General features: G+C 40.7%; 1 long non-coding RNA gene across 1 annotated transcript; it reads right to left on the bottom strand.

Moving 5' to 3' along the window:
• Positions 1–3,635: 3,635 nt before the first annotated feature.
• On the bottom strand, positions 3,636–8,846 carry LOC311578343. The gene is made up of 4 exons (XR_014772850.1): positions 8,590–8,846; positions 7,480–7,677; positions 4,027–4,219; positions 3,636–3,827 (listed from the first exon to the last, which is right to left on the bottom strand). It is a non-coding gene; the product is annotated as an uncharacterized lncRNA (long non-coding RNA).
• Between the last annotated feature and the right edge of the window lie 13,417 nt (positions 8,847–22,263).

Genomic DNA, 22,263 nt, shown 5'->3' with positions numbered 1-22,263 from the left:
CAAGCTGTTCTCTAACTTCTACAGGAATATGTGATATGGGCCTGCATACAGCCACACTTAGACATGCATAAACAATTAAATAAAAGTAGCTTCAAGAATTAACAACAGCATTGAAAAAAACATCTTTATTAAATAGGTACAGATTTTGCTATGATTGTCCTCTGATTAATACAGTATAACATAGCTCTTTCATGTGTTATAAGTCATTTAAGCTCATTTGAAGCAGATAGAAAGATACATACCAGTTTGGTTATTCTTGAGTATGCTATACCATTATATGTATGTATGTATGTATGTATGTATGTATGTATGTATGTATACATATGATGTATTAATTGAATATAGTATACTATATCATATATAAGTATATATGATATATATACTATACTATTTCATGTAAGAGATATAGTATCTTCAGATTTTGGTACCTTTGGAGGTCCTGGAATGAATCTCTTATAAGGACTAACAAGCAACTGTATTCTCTAAGCTAATTATGGATTTCTTGTGAGGAACTGGTTGGGGTTATTAATTTTCCATCTAGAAAGACAAAATTCTATTCAATGGAACAAATAGTATTTCAAGATAAATGTTTGAAACAATAGTGGTTTACTTCAAGGCAAAAATTAAGAGCTATTTTGAAAGTTGTATTGAAGGAGCCAGAAGAAGAAACAGAAGCAATATGACTAGCAAATGTATTCATTCCTGCCTATTTGCTTGTTTGAGATCAGTTGATTTCCTCTACTCTTAAATAACATAAGGACCCCTATGTAAGGAATAGTTCCACCCATAGTGGGGCAGGTCTTCCCATGTCAATTAATTAAGGCAATCATTTGGGGCTGTCTTTTCAGGGATTCTGGGTTGTGTCAAGCTAACTATTAAAGCTAGCCATCATACAACTTATTGGGGCCTACATAGTTCAAAAAGTTGGGAAAGAAGTGGTTCATTCTCTTCTCACTATCCCTCCCCTTCCCCCTCTCCATCTCTGAGTCTCCATCTCCCTCTCTCTCTCTCTCCTTTGTCTTACCTCCTGGCACTCTATTTTGAACTTGACATCCACGTGTCACTGCTCTTGGGCACGTGGTACTTATGGCTCTCAAGCCTGCCAAGTCACTGACAGCATCGTCTTCAAAGGTTCTCGGGCCTTTAGATATGGACTGGAGCCAGGCTACTTAAGCCACCAACTTGTACACAGCTGATCACAGGACTTAGAATAGTCAAGTGAAGGAATCCTTCATAAGGTCTTATCTAAAAGTCTACGTTTACTACTGTTTCGGATTCTGAGGAGAACCCTAACAACTCCACCAGCTGAGGAATACAAGTAAACCATCTTCTCTCTAAGCTTCCTTTTTGAATAGGTAAACTCAATAAGACAATTTTTACCCATTTGCTTCACAGAATTATGAAGAACAAAAGCTAAACTGTATTTCCAACAATGAGGACACAATCCTAATTGGTGTCACTCATATTTTATAATGCACTATAATGTTTCCTTCAAATAAAAAATGTAAATATGCAAAAATAAGACAGTAAAAGTCGACCGTAAATACCACCACAATAAAAGAACTCATATTAATATTTTACCACTTACATATATTTTATGGGTATATAATTTAATTCTTCCCAGATGGCTAAACCATCCATCTTGCAGTTTGTTACTAGAAATGCTAAACATGGTGCAAATGTCATTATTGCTTCCTGCCTTGCCCTGGTTCTTTTTTTTTTTTTTTAATTTGGTAATTATTTTAAATAAAATTTTCTTGTGGATGCTCATTCTTTAGTTGTTTTAGTTATAAATATCTAAATGGTGTGCCTTTCTGTCATATTTTTAGATGTTCAAAGGACAATAAATTCAATAAATGTATTTTGATTTTTAAATAGTATTTATCATCATTGTGAGTATATGTGTGCAGTATGCATAGGTGAACGTGGCACATACATTCAACAGCAGGTGGAACTCAATGAACAGCTTTCTAGAGTCAGTTGCCTCCTTCCACGGTGGCTTCAGAGGCACACAGTCAAGTCATCAGGCTTGTCTAGTAAGCTTTGTTACCCACTGAGCCACCTTGCCACCTCTCAATAAATACAATACAAGCCCAGAATTCATTGTCGCTTTGCAACTATTACTAATTTATTTATTTCACTTTACATCCTGGATGTAGGCCCCTCCCTCCCTCTTTCCTCGTCCACCTACTGACAGCTGAAATGAATTGCTCCAAACCTGGATAAAAACAGACAGAAATGCAGGCTAAAGATCTGATAGTAAGTTTGTTGGAATGGTCCCACTGACCAATGCCTTTTTTGTTTGTTGATTTGTTTGGTTTTTGTGGTTGTTGTTTTTGGAGTCAAGGTTTCTCTGTGTAACCCTAGATGTCCTGGACTCACTTTGTAGACCAGGCTGGCCACAAACTCACAAAGATCCATCTGCCTTCTGCATCCCGAAGTGCTGGGATTAAATGCATGCACCACCACACCCAGCTGACTAATACTTTCTTAATGATCTATTCTTTAGGTACATAAAGAAAGAAATCAAGATCCTATGGTAGGTAGAGAAAACTGGCTACAATATATGACGGCACTCTCAGTGGAAAGTGGGCTCCACTTCAGCATCCCATAAACTTGAGGCTAGCCTTGCATGTTTCAAATGATAAATGAAATGTAGCAGAAGTGATGCTTCAAGGACAGCAGAGTTTACAGTCTCTGAGACATGGTAGCATCTTTTACTCTCTAACGCCATTGCCCTGGCCATGTAAGGATATGGGTCCAGCTTGCTAGGGCCATGAGGTTATGTGGAGGAGAACCATGTGCTGGTCTATAGTCAGACACAATAGCCAGGCACGCGAGTGACCCCTTGATGACTCGTCTAGTACAACTAACATTGTACCTGAGTTATGTGAGAAACCCTGAGCAAAACCAGCAGTGGAACCTTACAGGCAGCCCAAAGACTCATGATAGGAAGTAAGTTCACATTCACTTCAAACACCTGATTTGGTGGCAGTTTGTCTCCCAACAACTGTAGAAGACATTGGACATATCTGTATCATGGATTTATTTCACTTCCACCCTGAGGTGAAAAACAGAAATTTTCTCAAAGCACAGGGGATCTATTGGAAAAGTAAAGGGAAGGATAAAAGGACCTAGGTGACAAGAGTTCCATAAAAAGACCAACATAGGCAACTAACCAGGGCCCAGAGGGCCTTGTGGTGTCTGATGCACCAACCAAAGACCATGCACGGACTGGGTCTGGGCCCTCTACATACAGGTAGCCAATGGGCAGCTCAGGCTTCATGTGGGTCCTCTAGTAAGGAGAGTAAGGGCTGTCTCTGACATGGATTCTGTTGTCTGCTTTTGGATCACTTCCCTCTGGTGGGACTGGCATTGCCAGGCCACCCACAGAGAGAGAGGATGAACTCAGTCCTCATGCAACTTGAGGAGCTAGAGTTGGGCTTCCCTTTTCCAAGGAATATGGGAGGGAGGAGGGAGGACTGGGAGAGGAGGGTGGGGGGTTACACTCTAGATGTAAAGTGAATAAAATAATTAATTAACTTAAAAAGAAAAAAAATTCTCCTAGAGAAAAATGAAATAATTTAAGTTTGAATGGGGAATCAGGTATGAGCTGGTCAAAAATCAAGGTTTGTTTCAGAAAGAGAGATTAACAAGATAGATTCCTGTTTATTAATATATAGTATATATTCAACCAAAGTGAAGATGACAGGGGGACAGCTTCATTTTGTCACAGTGAACATCTGTTTTGCCCATCATTATATGTTGCTCATCACTATGGTGCCCACTCCCAAGCATGAGGAATCTCAGGGTTCCAGATTCAGATGCTGTGAAGAGATAAGTGATGAGAAGGTTTCCATAGGACCATCAAATTTTAGAGCAATCATTTAAGGAATTCAAGCATTCTAAATTCAAAACTGAACTTCAAAGTTATGATGGAGATGTACTTATTTGCCAAGACATGAAGATATTACGTTTTATTTGACCATTGTAAGTTATTTAAAATTTTTAAATATTTGGACCTACCTAATATGAGGTTCCATTTTTCTAGAACCCCACGGAAGGTAAACACGGTTCTTAGCCCACTGAGATAGAGTTTATTGACACCAGGGATCATCAAGTACATTTTTCTATCACACAGTGAAGTTCAATGGCATTTTCATGATTTGCTTTTCAATTCAGCATGTATGGACTAAAGCCTTCCAATAGATGAACTCCTCTGTAAAGAAGTATTCAACAATTACTGGAATAAGTCTTTGTTGGAAAATAAATATCTCCAGTATTTTTAATTTTGGCATACCATGGAATGTTTTTGTAAAGCATCATATAGCTTGAAGCAATTTCATTGGCTTTTTATGCTCTCATTTCTAATTCCTTTTTAATAAGAAACTGAAATGTAGGTGAGGTTATAACTATTCTTTATAGCTTTCTTGTATATATGCTCTTGAGTTTTTTTAATAATGACTCTGTGCTGCTATGCAATAAAATGAGTAAAATAAAAACCCTTAGCCAGTATACAAAACTATAAAAGTTTTCTCTGGCTAACTCTTTCAACTATTAAAATAGCAAAAGTCACAGTAGGCAAAGGATGGGTTCCAGGAACGTTGGGTAAATCCAGGCAAGAAAGTGTAAATGATTATAGTTAAAGATAAGAAAGTTGGAACCAAAAGAAAATACAGGGCTTCTGATGTAAGTAGTTGGTAGGGAAGCACTGGCATTCACTGAAATGGGAAATATGGGAGGAAAGCAACTGAGAAGACAGAGATAGTAACTAAGTACCACATTGGGGCATGTAGGGACTAGGTGAGGAGGCAGAGCATCCTATCCCACCAGTACTGTTTTGTCGACTAATTAAAGCCATGGTCGTTCCTGTTTTTAGAAAATCACCCCATATATTTCCCCTGAGCATGCCTACTTGGATCTAAAGCCATTTCTTGACTACATTATGTCTGACGCTGTATTTTGCTGGTGAAGCACCTCTTCTCTAATATCAAGCAGGCCCATAGGCCCTGACCTGGAACCCCTGATGAAAACACCACTAGGAGTAAAAACTGGGTTCCTATCTGCCTCCTCTCAACAGGTAGCAATGCAATATTCATTAAAGAGAACCCAGACTTCAGTCATTCTAATGATCACGAAATTTATTTCGTCGATGCATAATAGAACAAAAAGATTGAATTTCATAGGAGAGACTTCCAACAATTTTTACTTCTATATGAAAAAAAGTAAATCCGCTCAGAATCATATGAAAGTGTGAGATAATTCAACTCTGCCTGGAAACGCAAGGTAAGTTTTTATACTGTTCTCTTTCCTTCACCACTGCAGTCAAGTTTAAAATATTCCATCCTCTGGTGAAAGCAGCCTAAAAAATCACTTTCAATAGAAAACACCCTAACTTCTTAATAAGCTGTCTCTTTTAGATGGGCATGTGTTATGAGCAGCACCCTGCATAGCCCTTTTTCTTCTAGTGAGGGGCTGCCCTAGCGATAGGGATCAATAGTCTTCGTTACCTATTTGCATTCCCTAAAGATTAGAAAAGGACTACTTACCATTTTCTGAGTTTCAACAAAGCCTCCTCAGAATAAGGCTCAGGCACAAACATCTGCCTTGTTGGGGCATTAGATAAATGTGAGCCCCAGATTGCATGGCCATGTCACCTTGTATAGACTTGCCTTGTGAAGACAGACTCCAGTTAAGCTCGAAGGCTAACCTGCTCACACACGGAGGGGAGTAGGATTAGAGTGGCCCACAGGAGCTGCACCATCATGCTTCAGTAGAGCAGCACATTCTGTCGCCCACAGTTGCTGAGCCAGGGATGAGGATGTGAGCAAGTCAGCGGAACACGGGGATACTGAAGGTCACTGGAGCAGATGGGGATGGAGGATGTGCAACACTCAAGTGAAAATGCTGACAATTGGAACTATTTTATGGATTTCTCCGAAAATCACAGCAAGTTGAGTAGTGAAAATTAATCTTTCAAAGAAGTAAAGAGTAATAAAACTCTTCAACTGGCCTAGTCATGAGAGACATCTATTGATTCACACAGCCAAAATCCAGTAGAGGACATTTCCAGACTCAGCTGGATGCAAAAGTCTGAAAGCTTGGCTTCTCTTTATTTCTCAGCTGTGTCTTTCCTTACTCTTGGCTTTTACAATGAGATTTCACCTGTCAACCCCAGAAATCTAGACCAACCTAGGTTTTTTTAATTTTAATTTACTATAACTTATTCAGATTATATCCTGGTTGCTGCCCACTTGTTTGTATTTTCCAATTTCCACCCTCCCTCTCTCTTCTGCCCTATTCCCCTCCCCTAGACCTCTGACACAAGGGAACCTCCTGCCCCACCATGGCCTACAGCCTATCAGGTCTCATCCAGATAGCCTGCATTCCCTCCCTCTGTGTGCCACCTGGCCTCCCAACCAGGGGGAAGTGATCAAACTGCAGGCACCAGAGTTCATGTCAGAGGCAGTCCCGCTCTCCCCACAGTAGTGGAGAATAAGCTGTCCATTGGCTACATCTGAACAGGGGGTCTAGGTTTACTGCATACCTAGTTCTTATTGAAAAAAGCAATTTTCCCCAAAATTCTCACACACCACCATTGGCTACAGCTGATACCTATTAGGTCATGCCTCTATCCTACTATCAGTCTACAGTACTCTTGTTTGTTTGTTTGTTTGTTTGTTTGTTTTAACGAAATGTTCCCTTTTAATTACTACAAAAAATAGCATTTTTTTCTATTTAAGGAATTTTGAGTTGACAATCTTTCTCCTAGCTCTTGAAAAATATCATGATGCTTTTTATGACTTCATGGTTTCTGATCAGAAATTTACTGTCATATAAATAGCTTTTATAGTAACAGTAAGGTTTCATTTCTCTCTGGTTGCTTGGAAGATATTTTTTTAATATTTTTACATATACATTTATATTATTACACATATAGAAAATAAACTACATACGGCAAGAAGAACCACAAAACAATCAGGAATTATATTAATGTTACATTCATAATGTTTTGGCTACTTGTATTTGGCAGCCTTGGAGAAAACATCTTTCCTATCTTGCTGAGTCTAAAATTCTGAATGTAAATCAATAGAGATTCGTAGCTCATCTCTATCAACTTAAAACATCTATCTAGACCTAGAAAACATCTTAACCCCTAAACAACTAAGCTTAATTGTAAAACTAAACTTTCTGGTCTTCAACCCCATCGGAGACTTGAGAAGGAATAAAATTAATTACCTGAGTAAATAGAGACTGCTGGTTAGCAGCTTCCAAAGTGAAAAAAAAAAAATGACAGGACAGTTTGCTGCCTGAACAGTCACCCAAAACTCTCTATAATGTTGAAGCATCATCGTCAGCCTTTTGGCCAAATATATCTGACAGACATATTTGTGAGGCAGGGGCTATTGAGTGGCTGCTTACCCTGTCTTGGCAGAGTTTGGCCATCGTCAGTCTACAATACTCTTACACAAACCTCACCTGCCATGGGTGAAGTGAGGACGAGGTCAGGTGGTTCCCGTGGGAAGAAATTACTCTTTATGAGGCGATCCGAGATGTGTAAAACAGCAGTGTCCACACCGTCCATTAAGCAACAGCTGTACCACAGGAACACTGACTCATGAGTGGAGAAACTACTTTCACCACTTTTTGCCTCGAAACTTAAAGTCTCCAAAGAAGCTTTGAAGAAAAGAAGAGAGAGAATCAACAGGCAGTGAGTGAGGGTCAATAGAGCAAACACGAAATGATAGACCTTTCACCACGGTGCTCACTACCTACCACGCTGTGGGGGAGCTTTTCATGGGAACGCAACCCCCCCCACACACACACACACACGCAGCTACTCAACGCTAGAAAGGGAGGCCCTACAGACCAAAGTAACAATTGCACCAAAACCCAAATTGATGGACCTAAGAGGTTTTGCTGCTGTGGTTTGTGAGAAAGCAAGGGTATAGGATTACTTATTGTAGGAAGGATAACTTGAAAACTGCTGCAAGACCCAAAGTCTACCCTAGTCTAGGTGGTGACTCCTGAAAGCTGCAACCCCGGAGTTCTCTGCACAACTTGAAGGCAGCCGGACAGGTCCAATCATCTCTCCTCTGCAGCAGGGCTGGTCGGGGTCTCCTCCCGAGAAGTCTGTGGCTTCTAAAAAGCTAGAGAGGGGACTTCAAGAACCTTGCCAGCTTCAAGTCTGGTTAACATGTGTAGACGGGTGATCTTTGATTACCTACTGGGTGTGGTGAGCTCCCACCCTCCCTCCTGGAGGGAATGTTTCAGTTCTAAGGAGACTGCTATAAAATACCCCATTAGACCAACAGTCAGGTTTTCATGGAGTCTCATTCACCACACTGCTGTTCCCTTAAACTGGAGCTGTACTGTAGCAAGGCTCCCCAAGAATCTAGGAAGAAAATAAGGAGCTGCACAGGATAACCTGTGTCTTTAAGTAAATATGACATATCTCCTCCCATCTGTTTTTCCTCCTCCTCTCAGGTTAATATTCCACCCTATAGTTACAGAATAGCCAGCCAAATTATATATGTCTCCATGCACGGGAGACAAAGACACAAGGATCATACCAAAAGCCCTGCTCACCGTTCTTTCTAACAGGCGTTCGGTTGAGTCGACTGCCATAATTAAAAGCTGTTTTCCTGGAGACGCCTCAGTGTCCATCTCTTTGATCAGAATCCCACGTTTTTACATCCCTCGTGTCTGTGAGTGCTGGAAGGAGGAAGATCCGCCTACCGTTCAGTTAAGAACCTTCCAGTGTTCTTCTCATACAAGGGAGGCCCAGAGAAGTACCGAAAGGAGGCTGGTGCCACCGAGGATGGCAGGACCCAATCATGGCGACACCGAGGATGGCAGGACCCAATCATGGTGCCACCGAGGATGGCAGGACCCAATCATGGCGAACTTCCAGTGTTCTCGGTCTTCCTTGCATTTCTAATTGTAGGCGCCTCCCTCCACATCTTCTGTGTCTTCTGCAGCTGATCCCATGTAGCGAGGGATAATCTGTTGTTCTGTTCTTATGGTGTGGGTGAAAGACACAGCAAGACTAAGATCAGTCTTTTCTTTCTGGTTGTAAATTCCTGGGAGAGGAACCAGTGGCTCCCAACATGGCACGTGTACCTGATGTGGACCTTCAGACCCTAGCCAGAGTAGGACAAATGAAAGAAAATGACAGTTTCCACAGTGACAATAGACATAGAGAGGAGATGGCCCCAAATCAGTGAGATGTGGAACTGATTGAACAGGTTTCCAAGACAGCAGAAAACGCTTGCTCGTGCGTTCTAGGGCAAACTCTGAATCTCAAGCTCAGGCTCTACCGGTCTTGGAACTGGTAGGCTACAATGTCACTTCTGTAACCAGAAAGGAACACTTCCTATTAATATGAGAACATTATTTCTTCTTTATGTTATAAGCAAGAAATTCATCAAATAATTTTTTAAAAATATTTCAAGAGTTTTCTACTAGCTAAAACTTACAAGTATCATCATGCACAAAGGAACTTATCAAATAATTTTTGAAGATATTTCACAAGTTCTCTACCAGTAAAAACTCACAAGTATTACACATACATTATCAACATGCATGGCAGGAATTTATATGCACTCGCCTATAAATATAAAGTTTCAAGCTAGGTTTAACACTAGGGTCATCTTTCTTACTCTTGTGTTGTAAGTTTTATGACCCAGATTAGTTCCTAAGTTAAAGAGTAAAGTCCTTAGAATGTAAGTAATAGAGTGTGAATATAAAATATATAACCTTACACATGAAGGTCAAAAATAAACATACTTAGATGTGAATGGTACTGGGTTTCATTGGTTCCCAGATTTAAATTTTATCTTCCCAGGTCTTTGCTTTACTAGATATTAGAGAGAAAGCTTGAAATTAATTCTATCTAGCAGCTTTTGTCTAACTGCACAAAGAAAACAGTCCCACTAGGTGACCCTCTCTTTTTGGGGGTAACCTTTCTTTCCCCATTTGGCAGACAATTGTGAGGGGAAGAAAGGATAACCTTTTCCTCCTGTAGCACATGGCTCAGGCTTGTGTTACCTCCTTAGCCAATGTCAGTGCTGTGGACATCCGAGACCCCCGGCATAAACTCCTGCTGAACCTCAGGCAGAAAGATTTGCCCAATATTCATCAGCTTCAGGGTGACTTGATATGTACCCTGGAGACATCCTTTCTCCTAAGTTCACCAAGTCCCATTATCTGCTCCCCATTGCAGGACAAGTCACAGTGTCTGCATACCTTCTGCGTTCCCGGGACAGAGCCCAGCCTGCACAAACAATGGTGTGATTTTAAGGGAGTCATTACAGGGTGGTGTAGAAGCTACCTAATCTCCTCTAAATTAGAAATAGAAATGAAAATCACTTCTTTGGGACCTCTGTCACTTTATTTAGAACAACTCTAAGGTACAGATTTTAATCCAGAAGGAAAAGATCAGACCACATCTGGCCACACTCCTGTTTTACCTAACTTCTCTTCTCCCTTTGACAAGCAGTTTAGGAAACAAAAGAGATAAGAGTTCCGAGTCCCTGTCAAGCCAGAAATGTCTTTATATTATGTCCTTTTTATATATTAGATGGCTGCCAAGGAGTAAGACATAGGATCATGGTACTCAAACCAGCTTAACATGATCATCAATGTGTTCCCATTTATATCGATGTGTTTACATCAAGGAGTGGCCAGTGTTATTGGTGGTGTCTTTTGCTTTTTATTTGAAGCTTTTGCCTCATTTGGAAGGAGCTGACCACACTTCAATTTTTCCTGTTTTATTAGAACTCGTAGGCAGAGGCCTGTATAAAACAAGCATGCATGCAGAATGTTTCTGGCTATCCCTATGGCATAGTCTCATCCCTTTAAATGGACACCGAAGGGAAGCTCTCAGCTGGCCCAATGTGGTCCTGCTTTACCTGGACCAAAGCTTCACTGATAAAAGAGAGATTTAAATTTTTCTGAAGAAAAAAAAAAACAAACAGAAAAACAAATGATACTTTCTCCCTAATCTAATTAAATGAGCTTGGGGGGGGGGGGAGGACAAGAAAGAAGCATTACTTGGGGAAAAGGTGAGCAGCAGCCATCCAAAGCATCTCCACCAAGAATTTTTATAGATTTGTCTATTGATGGTGAGCTTTAGCTCCTGAGCACACTCTGGCCTGTGTGGTCTTCCAATACTTTCCATGAATTCACATTACGGGGCAAAAGTCATTAAGCATTATGTCCAGAGCAGCTGTTGCCTGAAATCCTCTCATGGTGTTCTGTAGAAAAGGTCTCACACTGTGCAGATGGAGGAAATTCATATTAAGTAAGGCTTTCAATCAGGGGGGAAAAAAAGAATTATTTCTGCCATTCCGCCAGAGGTCTTTAAACTCTGCCTAACATCACTGTTGCAGACAAAATCAATAGGTTACATCCCAAATGAGATCACAACCATCAAAGAGACTCAGCCCCGGGGTCAGATAACAGAATGTTATGATCTAGCCACCTCTGGGGTCTCATCAGACTTTGAAAGCTGTGTGCATGATCCTCATGCTGTCCAGTTCCCTTGTTCTGATCTGAGCCCCACAGCCATATGTGTGTGCCACTCTGAACCCAGATGTTTGCCATCCCAGTGCCATCACCACCCTGCTAAGTCCAGGCCTCTCTTTGATGCAAGAATCTACCTGTGCCCAAGATTACTAAGCCAGACCTGTAGATCACTCTCAGCATCATCTCTCTACCTGGTCCTCCTTGGCTAGTGTTAACTGAAGTTCCCAGAAAAATAATTTTTAAAAAAGTCACATCTGTGTTAAACTTTCTGCGAGGCTGGTAATTGACTAGAACTTACGTAATATGTAGAGAGCTAGAATATTGTAAGTTCAAAGTCAAATTATCCTGAGCTATTCTGGCCTGATAAACAGCTAGCTGCTGCCTAGCTCTGTATGTGACCTATTATCCTTGTGACTGTTAGGTAAATACTGCTGGAGTACAAGTACAAATGAGACCCCTTGGTATCTCCAGCCCAAAAGCTAAGAATATCATCAGATAGCCCTGAGACCTGAAACAGAGATTTCTCAACTTTACTGTGACTTATCTGCTTGATGATTCTACTGGTGTACATTAAATGTGCTTTGATAATTAATTTCTTTGAACCGCTATTAGAACGCTTTATAAAACTTACCATGTTGGGACATTGTACTGGAGTAGCTTGGATCTATGTTCCCAGGCCATAGTCACTGACATTTGACTGCATAATAAACTATCTCTTGTTCTCTTTGAGAGGAAGGTAGTTTTTCTTACATCGACAGTAGCTTTGTGGAAGATGCCAGCTCTACCCAAGGCTAACCGCAAATAATTGCTCGTTTTCTGTGTTAACAGCTTGGGGCAGTAGGCAAAACATGTGAAAATAGATCAAAGAAGAGCCAAGAAAAAAGTTTGGCCTTGAGAAGCACTTAAAGAAATGCTTAACATCCTTAGTCATCAGGGAAATGCAAATCAAAACGACTTTGAGATTCCATCTTACACCTGTCAGAATGGCTAAGATCAAAACCTCAAGTGACAGCACATGCTGATGAGGATGTGGAGAAAGGGGAAACACTCCTCCATCGCTGATGGGAGTGCAAATTTATACAACCACTTTGGAACTCTATCTGGCACTTTTTCAGAAAATTGGGAATAGCGCTACCTCAAGATGTAGCGGTATCATTTCTAGGCATATACTCAAAAGATGCTCCACCACACAACAAGGACATCTGCTCAACTATTTTCATAGCAGCATTACTTATAATGGCCAGAATCTGGAAACAACTTAGATGTCCCTCAACTGAAGAATGAATAAAGAAACTGTGGTACATTTACACAATGGAATATTACTCAGCTATTAAAAACAAAGACATCATGCAATCACGCAAATGGATGGAACTAGAAAAGATCATCCTGAGTGAGGTAACCTGGACCCAGAAAGACACACATGGCATGTACTCACTTAAGTAGATATTAACCCTAAAGTAAAGGATAACCATGCTACAATCCACAGACCCAAAGAAGCTAAGTAACAAGTAGGGCCCGAGGGAGTTTGCTTAAAGTAGACGAAGGGAAGGCAGTGGGTAGGAGATGGGATTGGGGAGAGGAATAATGGTGGGGAGAGCAGGGTGGTGAGATTACTGGGAGAGAGAATGGAAATATTAAGAGGAATCACTGGGAAAGGGGAGACTTCTGGGAGTCTATGTGGTGACACTACCTGGGACTCCTAGCAGCTGGGGAAATGGAGCCTGAAGTAAGCACCTCCTTTAGCCAGATGGAATTGACAGTGGAGGGAGGGGGACACAAACCTACCCATAAAACCTTCTATCCAAACTTTGTCCTGCCTACAAGAAGTGTAGGGATAAAGATGCAGGAGAGATTGAGGGAATGGCCAAACAATAACTGGCCCAACTTGAGACCTACCACATGGGAGAAAGCCAATTCTGACACTATTAATGATACTCTTGTATGCTTGCAGACAGGAGTCTAACATAACTGTCTTCAGGGAGGTATCACGCAGCAGGTGATGGAAACAGATGCAGAGACCCATGGCCAAACAACAGGCCTAAATTAGGGAGTTCTGTGGAAGAGTGGGAAGATTGAGGGAGCTGGAGGGGTCAAGGACACCACAAGAAGACCAATAGAGTCAACTAACCTGGGCCCATGGGGACTCACAGAGACTGAAACACCAGCCAAAGATCATTCATGGGCTGGGCCTAGGCCCGTTACACACGTATAGCAGATGTTCAGCTTGGTCATCCTATGGGTCCCCTAACAATTGGAGCAGGGGCTATCTCTGACCTCTGTTGGTGGCCTTTGGATCCTTTTCCCATGGCTAGGATGCCTTGTCTAGCCTCAGTACAAGAGGGTATGCTTAATTCTATTGTAACTTGATGTGCCAGGGTGGGTTGGTACCCCATGGAGGCCCTCCCCATCTCTGAGAAGAAGAGGAGAGGGGAGGGAAGAGGGGAGGGAAGAGTGGGACTGGGAGGAAAGGACAGAGGGGGCTTCCATTGGGCTATAAACTGACTAAACAAATAAATTAATGAGAAAAGTTTTTAGTAGTGAAGTGCCTCACCATAGTAACCACACTATCGATATTACTGATGGACGTTCCAGGGTTCTGTGCCTCCCTAAATATCTTGCATTAAATATTACTTCAAACATGGCTTGGGAAAAACCATTGAAATCACAATGACATTTGTATAAATTCAAACAGTTTAGGGATGTGTTACTCATGTTGTTGAATCTTCAGATTCCCCTACCTATGACAGAGATAAATGAATTTTGTCTTATTCTGTTCTGCTGAATCACATTTATGAACAGCACAGTCTTCCATTCTGTGGTAGCTCAAGGCCTCCCACCTTCATAGTGGTGCTAATAAAACTGGTTGAAAGAGCAGCAAGCCATTCTGCAGAGCCCTCATCATAGCCTGATATCTGATTGTTCTTCTTTCCCTGTGTAATGCTCAGTTGTGGGTCGTTTTTCTGGTCCACGTTCAAGTTTTTCCTTCTCTGGGTCTCCTCGTCTTGCCTACTTCAAATGCTTCCAAGCTCAGCCCTGTTAAAAACAACTATCAAAGAATGAACAGTGAAAATGCCATGTGCTAATCCTGCCTTCCGGATCCTGGGCAAAACTGGTGGCTGAACACATACCTGTGGCTCTGCCAAGCCTTTTCATGCCCCCAGTGCAGTCTACAGCCTGGGCAGCCCAGGCAGATAGGGCTTATAAATTAGAAAGCAATGTGCTCATCATTGCAGTCTGGAAGAAGCTCATTCTCCAATGCGTTTTATTTAATAATTTTGTATTATTCAACAGTGGAAAACGGTATTTATATTCTTAAATTAAGAAATGCCTAAGGTTTAGTTTATGAACTAGGTAGTTTCTACTTCTAAAATGATCTTTATTGTACTCAAGGCCATCTGATGGTGTTCATTTCCAAGGTGACAATGAAGAGGCAAAAACCCAGACTTGACTTTTCAACAATGTGCCATTTTTTGGTTATTAAAAAAAGAAAATAGATAAAAAAAAATTTTAAAGGAGGAAGCTCTGACAGGTTTGAACACTCATTGACAGTGGTGTGGATACACAGGGGCTGATTATGTGTATGATGTATGTACACATGTATACATGTATGACATGTGTACATCCCATTCCTCTGAATACTATATATGTGAATAGATAGGAGTTATATAGTTTCAAGTTTTGCTGGTTGACTATTTAGTCACTGAAAAGTCAAACTGAAGTCACCATGACAACCACTGAGGAAAAAAAGGACTTCAATCACAGAAAACAGTATCTGATTCAATTGGCCAGAAGGATCATTAATTTCTGTTGCTCAGGTTATTGATAACAAACAGTAATTTCCTGTCTGCACCTAAAATAAGGCTTTCTGGGTAAAACCACGGTAAAAAGCAATGCAAAGAAATCTAAAACATGTCAAGCTAGGATGCAGGCAGAGTTGATGGTCAAACTCTGCCAAGACAGGGAAAGCATGTCCTGCCTCACAAATATTTCGGTCAGATATACTGGGCCAGAAGGCCAGAGTTGTGGGTGACTCTCCAGGCAGCAAACTGTCTCTGTCATTTTTTTTTTTAATATGGAAGCTGCTAACCTGAACTCCCTGTTTACTCAGGTGATTGATTTTGCTCCTTCTCAAGTCTCTGATGGGGTTGAAGACCAAACACTTTAGTTTCACAATTAAATTTGATTGTCTAGGGCCTAGGATGTTTTTAGTTGATAGAGATGAGATATGATAGTTATTAAGTTACATTCAGAATTTTAGACTCACCAAGATAAGAAAACATTTTCTCCAAGGTAGCCAAATACAAACAGCCAAAACAGTATGAATGTAATTCCTTATTGTTCTGTGGTTCTTCTTGCTGTATGTAGTTTATTTTATATATGTGTAGTGATGTAAATGTATATTTAAAAAAATAAAGAAAGAAGAAGAAAGAAAGAAAGAAAGAAAGAAAGAAAAAGAAAAAAAGAAATCTAATTTTTTTTAAAACCCAAGAATGCCTAGCTATTGTTCAAAAACAGGGAGAAAGACCAGGCAGAGTGAAGAATACTTATAACCTCGGCACTTGGGAGCTGATGGGCATGAGAGTCAAGAGTTCAATACCAACCTCAACCACACAACAAGTTTGAAGTTACACTGAGCCTATATGAGACCATGATTTTAAAATGAAGGAAAAAAATAACCAACTCTAAACAACCAACTCTAAAGAAATGTGAACATAAAGTTCAGTGAAATATTTTGTTTCCCAAATACATTTTTGATGAAATGAACAAAACTAAAGTGATGAAAGAAGGAGAGACCTGGGGGGGAACAGAAAAGCAACAAGCTAGCTGGAGGTTTGATACAGGCAAAGGGATCTTTTTCTTGCAGACATTTCTCTTCCATTTTTTTTTTTTTTTAGAGGTTGAAAGATATTATGTGATAAAACAAGGACATAACCAAGCCAAGAAGGAATTCAAGTCTAATCAGATTTAGGAAAAGGAAAGACATCTCTGGGGTGGGAAAAGGGGGAAAATTCAGTTTTACAGAGCATATCTGGAGAACATTATTTACTTCTCTCTGGAACACTGGTAGCAAGCAGGTAATGGAATTTTTGTTGCAATATTTACTACAAATTGACTTTGTTTCCTGCATCAATTTATATTTTAGTTGTAATATGCCCCCTTGCCAGGGAACATTGTGCAACTTGCAGTCTTTATGTCCTCCTAGGTCTTTGCCATCTTCTCCTCTCCACTAATACTTCCTTTTCAACAATAAGCCCGCTCCCTTGTGTGTCCCTTGCTCACCAGGATTTCTGAAATGAGCTGTGAAATCCATGCTGGCTTTCTGAGTTACCCTAACTCTAATTCTTCCTTTTAAGTTGTTGGTGTCTCTTCTTGGAACAGTAAATCTGTGTCTGCTTCGCCATATGGTCCCGTGATCTCAGGCACTCCAGTAAAGTATGTACAACCATCACTTTAACTACACAAACTTCATGTCCAGCCAACAATAGAACTCAGCCTGTCCCCGAGACCCTGACCCCTGTTCTAAGCCAGCTTCCCCATATCCATTAATCTCAACCTGAAATCTCTCAATTCAATCCCACACTGCACCAACTGCCTCTGCCAACCCCCTGTGTGTCTTTTCCTCATCTTTCTGCCCCCATTCCAGCTCGAATCTCATTACGCTTTGCCTAGCCCACGGGGAAAACTACTTCATTGATCTCTCTGCCTTCGCCCACGCCGATCCATCCTACCCAGAGCTGCAGATTAATCATCCCGAGGCAGAGCTCCCATCCTCTTGTCCACCCCCAGTCATAAAACTTGAAAATGCCTCACTGTCTTTGAAATTAACCACAAATCCTTCACCTTGCCACTCAAGTAACTTTCCAAATGAACGGCAGCACATCTAGTCACATTCACCCACCATATATTATCCAGCAAAACCAATGTGAAGGAGAGGAAATCGAGAGAGCTCCAGAAATGGAGAGCGTATAATAAAATCAAGAAGTGGCCCAAGAGCAGAAGGACTTTTCAAGACAGGCCCTGCCACTCGCATCTGTCTTTCTTGCCGCAGCTCGTTGCTCTATAAATAGTAGACGCTCCATGAATTCTTGCTAGGCAGCTTGACTTTTCTGCCTTTTAAGCCAGAATTTCACATTTGAACAAATCACAGCCAAGGAGCAGATGTTTCCTTTTGCCTTTTTAAATCAATGTAGCTTATTATTCTCTATTCTCTGTTAATATGCAGTGTTGCAAATACATTTCTCAAACTAAGACACGTCTATATTTTCGATAGGAGGGGAAAAAAAATCAGCTTTCACCAAAGCTCTGTGAATAATAGCATACCTTTTCCTTTCATCTTTCTGCTAACAATGCATCCCTTCTGTCAATGAAATGTCTAGAGTTTCAGGCTGCTTAGCCATGCTTTAGATACCACACACCAGTAAATGTGATGATAATATAAAAGTAATAGTTATTATAATCACGATAATAATAATTTTCCGTGGTTGTAGCATTCTAGCGTATGCAAATTTTCACTGTAGTCTTAGAGGCTTAAATCTTTAAATGACTATTTTTAAGTTAAGCAAAGGTTTAGTGGTGAAGTTAGCAAACTTTCCCTATGAAAAGCTAAATAACCTCTGTTAGGGGTTTTCCATGCCATGTATGTTTTTTAGAATTTATTTTTATTGTGTGTTTTGTCTGCATTTATGTCTATGTGTCATGTGCATACAGTACCCTGGGAGGCCAGAATATGATGCTGGCTCCCTGAGACTGGAGTTACAGAAGGCTGTAAGCTACCATATGGGTGCTCTGAATTAAACCTAGGTCCTCTAGAAGAGCAGCCATCTCTCCAGCACTGCACCATGTACTCTTTGCTGCAACCACTCAATTCTACTCTGGTTTTCATGCGCAAATCATGTATGATATTGCTCATACACGCAGTACAAAGAAGTCAACCTCAGATTAAGTAATAATAATAACACCGTTGCAGGATCTGAGGGGTAGGAGAAATTTGGATACACAGATCAGAGGTACAAATTCCTTCTATAATGCATGCTCCAGGCTGGGAAGATGTCTCAATGGTGATGAAGCGTGCTGTTCTTGCAAAGGACCCAAGCTAAGTTTCCAGCTCCCATGTCACAATGGCTCACAGTTGCTCCCAATGTCAATTCCAAAGGATCTGACATACTCTTCTGGACACACTTTCATGTACCCACACAAAGATAGCTACTTATACACGTTGTTAAAGATGATAACTATTTTTAAAAGATGTACAAGTTCTAGGCATCCATTATAATCAGATCTGTAATAGGTGTGCTAATTAACTTACGGTAATCATCATACAATGTGCAATGATATCAAGTCATCATGCAACCTCACTTATAAGTATACATACAAAGAGACTTAAATCAGAGTGTAAAATGTTTTCTTTACTCCCAAGACTATGATATTATTCATGCCTGCAGTCTCAGCCACTGTGAATACCTTCAAAATATATAGTCTTTGTCAATTTAAACTTTTCAAAAAGAAACTGTTTTAAAGCACATTCTACTGTATGAGGATGCCATAAGAAGTCACCATTTGTAACCAGGAAATTTCCAGACACCAAATATGTTAATGCCTTGACCTTGTACCGCATGTATGAGCAATATCATACATGATTTACAAAGGAAAACCAGAGTAGAGGTGAGTGGTTGCAGCAAAGAGTACATGGCACAGTGCTGGAGAGATGGCTACCTCACCAAACTTAGGCCATTGTACTATGCTCATATAAATGAACTAAGACAAATGCTCATTTCACTATTTTGGATGACATTTCTATGGCTCAAAAGTTGATGTGACTTGTGTCTGAAATCATACAAGATGGCATCAGGGTGAATAGTGAAGGCCAACCAGACTTTAGTTTAACTTCCCTATGATTACTTCCTTTCTGATCTCCTCCATGGACTGTAGTTTTAACAGTTTAGCAGAAACAAGAAAGAAAACTAAATTCAACAAGCAGACAAGAAAGATGGAAAAGAAAAGGGAAAGAAGGGAGAAACTTGGAAAAGGAAAATGAAGTGGGTAAGGGATACAAGGAGAATAATAAAAACAAACTGTTCCTGTTGTCCCTAAAGTGTCCCCAGGGTCTTAAGATCAGGATGTTGCTCTTAGGGAGGGTCCATACACTCACATCCATGCCACTCCTCATGAGGGACTCAGGGAGAAGACAACCACAGAGCTCTGACTGTGCCCAGAAGCTCATTCACCCTCGCACCACCTTTGTGGAGATGGAAAGTGAGCTCTGATGGAAACAGAAGTGAGAGGGTCTACTGGTCGCCATCATATTGGAAGACAATGATGGTGTCCAAAGAGAGAGAGAGAGAGAGAGAGAGAGAGAGAGAGAGAGAGAGAGAGAGAGCCATGGTTCCAGAAACCATCAGAACCTGACAATTCCTCCAAATGGTATTAATTTTCTCGCCCTTGGTGAGATGTTGTCCAGTATCTGTAAAGATGCATTGTTGGTATAGAGAGGACACTGACTGACACTGAAAGGCTGAAAAGCCAAGAGAGACAGAGCTAAGAAAGGACACCGTTTGGCTGTACACAGAAGGGATGGACTTCACAGAGGGAATCCGCCTCTTCAATACATGTTGTTTTCTGCTTAGGTAAATACCATGTATGGACATGAAATTATTATTGTGGGGAGCCATACTGTCCCCGGCCCAGAGGCCCTGATAAAAAAGACAAAGGAAATTTTATTTCTGTTTCTTTGTCCATGAAATGGATTTGGCAAGATCTGTCTGGTGCAGGAACCAGTGTCAAGACTATGCAGGAGTCAAGATTGTGGCTTCTGGGGACCGGACTCTTCCCCTAGGCTATGGTGATCAGTCCTAAGGCATCCTGTGTTCTCTTTGTCAACATTGTCTGGCATAACTCTTTGCTGACCTTGACCATTTTCCCCACGCAAGTAGAATATATAATGTTGTACTTTTGAATAAACGTATGCAAGTCATCAGCTTATGCAAAACCTCCTTTTCCTCGCTATTGTTTTTCTCTATTTTTTTTTTTTTTTAATCTCCAGTATTCTCACTTGACATCTCACTGTTCAGCACCGTTAATCCTGCTGATTCTGGTCACATTATAAAAAATCAAAACCAGTCAGACCTTGAAGAAGAACAAAAGGGTTACCTAAGTCTCCAGATTCTTCTTGCTCTGTTTTTGTAGTGACACCTTTCCTTGACCCAAACTACAAACAATGAAGTCATACTACCTTGCCCTTTGGCTCTTTAAAGAATAAGTCTCTAGGGTCATGGCTGAGCAGCAATGGCTGTCTCAGACATGCACTATTTCCTGTCTTCTTGTTCAGATTTAGCTGCTCCTGCCTGGTATTTCCAGAGCTAGAGAAGAGTTCGTCTTCCATGAAACAAATCAAATATAGTTTTACAAAAGCAGATCACACTCTCACCTTTTGTGTAAGTATAAGGATTTACCCACATGTCCATGGTAAGGTTGTAACAGTTATTATAGATATATAGTTTTAAAGGTCAGATAAGGATATGGAACCAAGAAAAACCTTAGTGGTAGAAACTGATATTATTTTAGTAGGTAAATGCTCAAATATGGTTTGAGATTCAGTAAGTAGCTTTGTGCATCAAAGCTTTGTGTACAGGCTCTTGCATCCATCCGGGAGAACTGAAAACAGTGTGGTCCCTTAGTCATACCTTGGAGATTCTTTTATTAACCTTGTGTTTGCTTTAGTTTATGTCACTCCCCCCATCCTAGACCTGAGCAACGCATTAACTGGAATGGTTGCTAACACTTTCTAGCCTTCTATCCGGCACTGAGACCTTAGGAAAGACAGCTTTTCCCATTTTAGTTGTTCATCTTTTCTGTTACCAGAGTTGTGTGCTTAAACTTTATTTGCCTCCAATTAGACCTGGATTCAAAGTCTGTTTTTCCACAGTCCCACATCTTACCCTTAGCTGTTAAAAACCTAGCACAGATTTCTGTCCTCTGTGCTGCGTCTCCTGATTCCCATTTTTTTCTAAGACTTAACTGTTTTCTCCTTGATGATTACTTACATTTGAACTTCTTTACCACCCTCCATCCCTAACTTGAATTGTGTTTAGCCCGAAGGGCAGGCATCGGCCTTTCCAGGTAGACATCAGTAAACATTCAATAAATGAAAATCGAAATAAGCTGTGAGGCACATTGTGTTCATGTCCTTCTGTCTGTTAGATAAATCCCCAGTGATGTCTATTGAAAAAGGGGGAGATCTGAGATCCTACTTATCCTGAGGAAATTTTATGAGATTGCTACAAAGTCAGGGTGGGAGAATATTGGGATCTGTATATGAGAGTTCCATAAACACTAGTTGATGTAGCCTGTAATAACCAACTTGTGTATGTAGAATCCCTCTATTTTCATCCCCAATGGAACAGTACCCCAGATTCCGGAACAAGTCCTTACTAACGGGCAAAAGCCTGCATTCTCTACTCAAGCACTCACCATACTAATGGCCATTTTTTTCCTTACTATCGTATCACTTCATGGCTACAAGTTCTGTTAACTAGAATTAATCACATTAGGGTAAGAATGCCTAGAGTATGGGAAATAAATAAATATTGACTGAAGAAAAAGCGGTCAAAGAACACAGATCTTTAAGTGACTTTTAGACTCTACATCCAAATGACATTTTATGAGGAGCTGGAAAGGGTCCCCTGCTGGTCCTATGATTGCTGGTGCTGATATTCTAAACTATGCTGTGCGGCCTGA

This window comes from Acomys minous (genome assembly GCF_964271855.1).
Source record: "Acomys minous genome assembly, chromosome: 12".
In the NCBI taxonomy this organism is placed as follows: Eukaryota; Metazoa; Chordata; class Mammalia; order Rodentia; family Muridae; genus Acomys; species Acomys minous.
The sequence above is the reverse complement of the archived record's forward strand: the minus strand, read 5'-3'. Positions and strand labels throughout refer to the sequence as shown.